The sequence below is a fragment of the Coregonus lavaretus genome, assembly GCF_964263955.1.
Source record: "Coregonus lavaretus genome assembly, chromosome: 35".
In the NCBI taxonomy this organism is placed as follows: domain Eukaryota; kingdom Metazoa; phylum Chordata; class Actinopteri; order Salmoniformes; family Salmonidae; genus Coregonus; species Coregonus lavaretus.
The window spans coordinates 2,123,516-2,131,912 of record NC_140022.1 but is presented as its reverse complement, the minus strand read 5'-3'; positions in this window follow the sequence as shown (position 1 = coordinate 2,131,912).

The window sequence follows — 8,397 nt, the reverse complement described above, 5'->3', positions numbered from 1 at the left end:
TCAGAGCTAGCAAAGGTGATGTATTGTAGCAGGGCTCAGAGCGAGCAAAGGTGATGTATTGTAGCAGGGCTCAGAGCGAGCAAAGGTGATATATTGTAGCAGGGCTCAGAGCGAGCAAAGGTGACATATTGTAGCAGGGCTCAGAGCGAGCAAAGGTGATGTATTGTAGCAGGGCTCAGAGCTAGCAAAGGTGATATATTGTAGCAGGGCTCAGAGCGAGCAAAGGTGATGTATTGTAGCAGGGCTCAGAGCTAGCAAAGGTGATGTATTGTAGCAGGGCTCAGAGCTAGCAAAGGTGATGTATTGTAGCAGGGCTCAGAGCGAGCAAAGGTGATATATTGTAGCAGGGCTCAGAGCGAGCAAAGGTGACATATTGTAGCAGGGCTCAGAGCTAGCAAAGGTGATGTATTGTAGCAGGGCTCAGAGCTAGCAAAGGTGATATATTGTAGCAGGGCTCAGAGCGAGCAAAGGTGATATATTGTAGCAGGGCTCAGAGCGAGCAAAGGTGATATATTGTAGCAGGGCTCAGAGCGAGCAAAGGTGATACATTGTAGCAGGGCTCAGAGCGAGCAAAGGTGATATATTGTAGCAGGGCTCAGAGCTAGCAAAGGTGATGTATTGTAGCAGGGCTCAGAGCGAGCAAAGGTGATACATTGTAGCAGGGCTCAGAGCGAGCAAAGGTGACATATTGTAGCAGGGCTCAGAGCTAGCAAAGGTGATATATTGTAGCAGGGCTGTCATGATCGTCTAAGGAGGAGGACCAAGGCGCAGCGTTGAAGGTGAACATGTTATTTATTATACTGATCACACGATCAAAACAACAGACGATAACGTGATGTCTACGGTTTAACACAAACCAAATAAGAACAAGAAACCACAAACACAAAGTGAAAGACAGACAGTTAAATATGGCTCCCAATCAGAGACAACCAGCTGACACTCGTTGCCTCTGATTGGGAGTCACTCAGGCCAACATAGAAATACAAACATAGAATTACACACCCTGGCTCAACATAACAGTGTCCCCAGAGCCAGGGCGTGACAGTACCCCCCCCTAAAGGCGCGGACTCCGACCGCGCCAACTAAATACCACAGGGGAGGGACCGGGTGGGCACTCCGCCTTGGCGGCGGATCCGGCTCCGGGCCTGATCCCCACTCCCTCTCCAACCCCCCAAAGTACCCCTGGTCCGGTCTGGCCCCGCTGGCCGGAGCTGGACTGCACACTGATGGAGCGGATTGCTCTAGCTCCGGCGTAACGCATCTGACCGGTGCCGGACCAGGCACCAGTGGAACAGGCACGGGCCGTGCCGGACCGACGACGCACACCACTGGCTTGGTGTGGGGAACAGGCACGGGCCGTGCTGGACTGACGAAACGCACCACTGACTTGGTGCGGGGAGCAGGAGCGGGCCGGACCGGGCTGACGAAGCTCACCACTGACTTGGTGCGGGGAGCAGGAATGGGCCGGGCTGAGCTGGCGATGCGCACCGTAGACTTGGTGCGAGTGGCAGGAACAGGCCGGACCGTACTGGGAACACACACCACTGGCCCTACGTGGGGATCAGGAACAGGCCGGACCGGACTGGCAACACACGCCAGTACCTCTCGCCGTGCCTCTACATCTTCCACCCCCTCTTCGACCAGTGGCCCCCGTAACCTGGCGGCCTCCTCTGCCAATCCGCTGGGCCGCTCTGCCGCGGTCTCCTGCTGGCCCGTCGTCCACGGCGTTAGCCCCCCCCCTAAAATTTTTCTGGGTTTCACTCCTACCCGTGGCCAAGGTCTCATGTCCCTCGCCAGCCGTTCGCCCTTCTGCCACAATGTCAAGCCCCTCTCCTCCTCATCCGGCTTGACCCAGTCGAGGAGGCGAAGGAGATCTGTTAGAGATCTCCCTGGCGATGGCTCCTGGACACGCTGCTTGGTCACATCTTGGTGGTTTCTTCTGTCACGATCGTCTAAGGAGGAGGACCAAGGCGCAGCGTTGAAGGTGAACATGTTATTTATTATACTGATCACACGATCAAAACAACAGACGATAACGTGATGTCTACGGTTTAACACAAACCAAATAAGAACAAGAAACCACAAACACAAAGTGAAAGACAGACAGTTAAATATGGCTCCCAATCAGAGACAACCAGCTGACACTCGTTGCCTCTGATTGGGAGTCACTCAGGCCAACATAGAAATACAAACATAGAATTACACACCCTGGCTCAACATAACAGTGTCCCCAGAGCCAGGGCGTGACAAGGGCTCAGAGCGAGCAAAGGTGATATATTGTAGCAGGGCTCAGAGCTAGCAAAGTTGATATATTGTAGCAGGGCTCAGAGCGAGCAAAGGTAATACATTGTAGCAGGGCTCAGAGCTAGCAAAGGTGATATATTGTAGCAGGGCTCAGAGCTAGCAGTTGATACATTGTAGCAGGGCTCAGAGCTAGCAGTTGATACATTGTATATCATTTCATCCATTACAGCAAAGCAAACAACTTGTCTCTAGCTCAAATATAGCTCATATTAGTGGCGCTACCTTTTTATCTTCTGCACAATTTCACACACATTTGATATAAATCTTTTCAGCCTCCTGAGGGGGAAGAGGTGGGAAGAGGGAAGAGGCGGGAAGAGGGAAGAGGCGGGAAGAGGGAAGAGGTGTATGTGTGTGTGGACCATGTTAAGTCGTTAGTGTTGCCAAGGAACTTGTAGCTCTCTACCAGCTCCACTACAGCCCAGCCGATGTGGATGGGGGCGTACTTGTAGCTCTCTACCAGCTCCACTACAGCCCAGTCGATGTGGATGGGGGCGTACTTGTAGCTCTCTACCAGCTCCACTACAGCCCAGTCGATGTGGATGGGGGCGTACTTGTAGCTCTCTACCAGCTCCACTACAGCCCAGTTGATGTAGATGGGGGCATGCTCTCCCCTCTTTCTCCTGTAGTCCACGATCAGCTCCTTGGTCTTACTGACGTTGAGGGAGAGGTTGTTGTCCTGGCACCACACTGCTAAGTCTCTGACCTCCTCCCTGTAGGCTGACCCATCGCCGTCGGTGATCAGGCCTACCACCGTCGTGTCATCAGCAAACTTGATAATGGTGTTGGAGTCGTGCGCGGCCAGGCAGTGGTGGGTGAACAGGGAGTACCCGAAGGGGAATAAGCACCCACCCCTGAGGGGGTGTTGAGGGTCAGCGTGGCTGAGCTGTTGTTGCCTACCCTTACCACCTAGGCCCGGCCCATCAGGAAGTCCAGGATCCAGTTGCAGAGGGAAGGGTTCAGTCCCAGAGCCCCGAGCTTGGTGATGAGCTTGGAGGGGACCATAGTGTAGAACGCTGAGCTGTAGTATATCAACAGCATTCTCACATAGTTATTTCCCCTCTTGTCCAGGTGGTGAGGGCAGATTGCGTCATATGTGGATCTGTTGGGGCAGTATGCGAATTGGAGTGGGTACAGGGTGTCTGGGATGATGGTGTTAATGTGTGTCATGGCCAGCCTTTCAAAGCACTTCATAATTGCAGATGTGAGTGCTACGGGGCGATAGTCATTAGGCAGGTTATTACAGACTTGGACAAGGAGAGAATGAAAATGTCTGTGAAAACACCTGCCAGCTGGTTTGAGCATGCTTTGAGAACGCTCCCTGGTATTCCATCTGGCCTAGCGGCCTTGTGATTGTTAACCTGTTTAAACATTTTGCTCACGTCGGCCATGGAGAGCGAGATCACACAGTCATCCGAAAAAACAGGGGCTTTCATGCAAGGCACAGTGTTATATTCCTCGAAGCGAGCATAAAAGGCATTTAGTTGGTTTGGGAGTTCTGCATCGCTGGGCAACTCATGGCTGGGTTTCCCTTTGTAATCCGTTATCGACTGTAAGCCCTGCCACATACGACGAGTGTCGGAGCAGGTGTAATAGGATTCCACCGTCCTCCTATATTGTCCTTTTGCATGTTTGATGTCTCGTCGGAGGTCATAGCGGGATTTCTTGTATGCGTCCATGTCCGTGTCTCGTTCCTTGTAAGCGGTAGCTCTAGCCTTTAGCCCAGTGTGGATATTGTCTTTAATCCATGTTTTTTTTTCTCCAAATCAAATCAAATCAAATGTTATTGGTCACATGCGCCGAATACAACAGGTGCAGACATCACAGTGAAATGCTTACTTACAGCCCTTAACCAACAGTGCATTTATTTTTAACAAAAAAAGTAAAAATAAAACAACAACAAAAAAAGTATTGAGAAAAAAAAGAGCAGAAGTAAAATAAAATAACAGTAGGGAGGCTATATATACAGGGGGGTACCGTTGCAGAGTCAATGTGCGGGGGCACAGGCTAGTTGAGGTAGTTGAGGTAATATGTACATGTGGGTAGAGTTAAAGTGACTATGCATAAATAATTAACAGAGTAGCAGCAGCGTAAAAAGGATGGGGTGGGGGGGCAGTGCAAGTAGTCCGTGTAGCCATGATTAGCTGTTCAGGAGTCTTATGGCTTGGGGGTAGAAGCTGTTGAGAAGTCTTTTGGACCTAGACTTGGCACTCTGGTACCGCTTGCCGTGCGGTAGCAGAGATAACAGTCTATGACTAGGGTGGCTGGAGTCTTTGACAATTTTGAGGGCCTTGGATATGTTCTTATATTCATTGTCTCCCCGTGTTTTAAGTCTCCTCGCGTTAAAGTCTCCACCCGCCAGAAACGCTGCCTCTGGGTGAGCGGTTTCCTGTTTGTTTATGTCCCCATACAGTTCGTTGAGTACCAGAGTGGTGTTGGCTTGTGGAGGTGACAGCTGTGATAATTACAGATGAGGACTCTCTTGGTAGATAAAAGTGTCTGCAGCTTACCATGAGGTATTCTACAGTGGGGGAAAAAAGTATTTAGTCAGCCACCAATTGTGCAAGTTCTCCCACTTAAAAAGATGAGAGAGGCCTGTAATTTTCATCATAGGTACACGTCAACTATGACAGACAAATTGAGAAAAAAAATTCCAGAAAATCACATTGTAGGATTTTTAATGAATTTATTTGCAAATTATGGTGGAAAATAAGTATTTGGTCACCTACAAACAAGCAAGATTTCTGGCTCTCACAGACCTGTAACTTCTTCTTTAAGAGGCTCCTCTGTCCTCCACTCGTTACCTGTATTAATGGCACCTGTTTGAACTTGTTATCAGTATAAAAGACACCTGTCCACAACCTCAAACAGTCACACTCCAAACTCCACTATGGCCAAGACCAAAGAGCTGTCAAAGGACACCAGAAACAAAATTGTAGAGCTGCACCAGGCTGGGAAGACTGAATCTGCAATAGGTAAGCAGCTTGGTTTGAAGAAATCAACTGTGGGAGCAATTATTAGGAAATGGAAGACATACAAGACCACTGATAATCTCCCTCGATCTGGGGCTCCACGCAAGATCTCACCCTGTGGGATCAAAATGATCACAAGAACGGTGAGCAAAAATCCCAGAACCACACGAGGGGACCTAGTGAATGACCTGCAGAGAGCTGGGACCAAAGTAACAAAGCCTACCATCAGTAACACACTACGCCGCCAGGGACTCAAATCCTGCAGTGTCTGACGTGACCCCCTGCTCAAGCCAGTACATGTCCAGGCCCGTCTGAAGTTTGCTAGAGTGCATTTGGATGATCCAGAAGAGGATTGGGAGAATGTCATATGGTCAGATGAAACCAAAATATGACTTTTTGGTAAAAACTCAACTCGTCGTGTTTGGAGGACAAAGAATGCTGAGTTGCATCCAAAGAACACCATACCTACTGTGAAGCATGGGGGTGGAAACATCATGCTTTGGGGCTGTTTTTCTGCAAAGGGACCAGGACGACTGATCCGTGTAAAGGAAAGAATGAATGGGGCCATGTATCGTGAGATTTTGAGTGAAAACCTCCTTCCATCAGCAAGGGCATTGAAGATGAAACGTGGCTGGGTCTTTCAGCATGACAATGATCCCAAACACACCGCCCGGGCAACGAAGGAGTGGCTTCGTAAGAAGCATTTCAAGGTCCTGGAGTGGCCTAGCCAGTCTCCAGATCTCAACCCCATAGAAAATCTTTGGAGGGAGTTGAAAGTCTGTGTTGCCCAGCGACAGCCCCAAAACATCACTGCTCTAGAGGAGATTCCAGGCTCCTCTAGAAGCCACTCCAGGCTCTGTCATAGCTGGCCGCGACCGGGAGACCAATGGGGTGGCGCGCAATTGGCCCAGCGTCGTCCAGGGTAGGGGAGGGAATGGCCGGCAGGGATATAGCTCAGTTGATAGAGCATGGCGTTTGCAACGCCAGGGTTGTGGGTTCAATTCCCACAGGGGGTATGAAAAAATAAATAATGTATGCATTAACTGTAAGTCGCTCTGGATAAGAGCGTCTGCTAAATGACTAAAATGTAAATGTAAAAAATGAGATCTGCATGGAGGAATGGGCCAAAATACCAGCAACAGTGTGTGAAAACCTTGTGAAGACTTACATAAAACGTTTGACCTGTGTCATTGCCAACAAAGGGTATATAACAAAGTATTGAGAAACTTTTGTTATTGACCAAATACTTATTTTCCACCATAATTTGCAAATAAATTCCTAAGGAATCCTACAATGTGATTTTCTGGATTTTTTTTCTCATTTTGTCTGTCATAGTTGACGTGTACCTATGATGAAAATTACAGGCCTCTCTCATCTTTTTAAGTGGGAGAACTTGCACAATTGGTGGCTGACTAAATACTTTTCTTCCCCACTGTATATACACTGCTCAAAAAAATAAAGGGAACACTTAAACAACACAATGTAACTCCAAGTCAATCACACTTCTGTGAAATCAAACTGTCCACTTAGGAAGCAACACTGATTGACAATAAATGTCACATGCTGTTGTGCAAATGGAATAGACAACAGGTGGAAATTATAGGCAATTAGCAAGACACCCCCAATAAAGGACTGGTTTTGCAGGTGGTGACCACAGACCACTTCTCAGTTCCTATGCTTCCTGGCTGATGTTTTGGTCACTTTTGAATGCTGGCGATGCTTTCACTCTAGTGGTAGCATGAGACAGAGTCTACATTTTACATTTACATTTTAGTCATTTAGCAGACGCTCTTATCCAGAGCGACTTAGTGAGTGCATACATTTTTATTTTTTATTTTTTTATACTGGCCCCCCGTGGGAATCGAACCCACAACCCTGGCGTTGCAAACGCCATGCTATACCAACTGAGCTACATCCCTGCCGGCCATTCCCTCCCCTACCCTGGGCCAATTGTGCGAGGCCCCATGGGTCTCCCGGTCACGGCCGGCTACAACAGAGCCTGGATTCGAACCAGGATCTCTAGTGGCACAGCTAGCACTGTGATGCAGTGCCTTAGACCACTGCGCCACTCGGGAGACTACAACCCACACAAGTGGCTCAGGTAGTGCAGCTCATCCAGGATGGCACATCAATGTGCAGCTCATCCAGGATGGCACATCAATGCGAGCTGTAGCCTCCCGAGTGGCGCAGTGGTCTAAGGCACTGCATCGCAGTGCTAGCTGTGCCACTAGAGATCCTGGTTCAAATCCAGGCTCTGTCGTAGCAGGCCGCGACCGGGAGACCCATGGGGCGGCGCACAATTGGCCCAGCGTCGTCCAGGGTAGGGGAGGGAATGGCCGGCAGGGATGTAGCTCAGTTGGTAGAGCATGGCGTTTGCAATGCCAGGGTTGTGGGTTTGATTCCAGTATGAAAAAATAAATAAAATAATGTATGCACTCACTAACTGTAAGTCGCTCTGGATAAGAGCGTCTGCTAAATGACTAAAATGTAAATGTAAAATGTAAGAAGGTTTGCTGTGTCTGTCAGCGTAGTGTCCAGAGCATGGAGGCGCTACCAGGATACAGGCCAGTACATAAGGAGACAGGCCAGTACATCAGGAGACGTGGAGGAGGCCGTAGGAGGGCAACAACCCAGCAGCAGGACTGCTACCTCCGCCTTTGTGCAAGGAGGAGCAGGAGGAGCACTGCCAGAGCCCTGCAAAATGACCTCCAGCAGGCCACAAATGTGCGTGTGTCTGCTCAAACGGTCAGAAACAGACTCCATGAGGGTGGTATGAGGGCCCGACGTCCACAGGTGGGGGTTGTGCTTACAGCCCAACACCGTGCAGGACGTTTGGCATTTGCCAGAGAACACCAAGATTGGCAAATTCGCCACTGGCGCCCTGTGCTCTTCACAGATGAAAGCAGGTTCACACTGAGCACATGTGACAGACGTGACAGAGTCTGGAGACGCCGTGGAGAACGTTCTGCTGCCTGCAACATCCTCCAGCATGACCGGTTTGGCGGTGGGTCAGTCATGGTGTGGGGTGGCATTTCTTTGGGGGGCCGCACAGCCCTCCATGTGCTCGCCAGAGGTAGCCTGACTGCCATTAGGTACCGAGATGAGATCCTCAGACCCCTTGTGA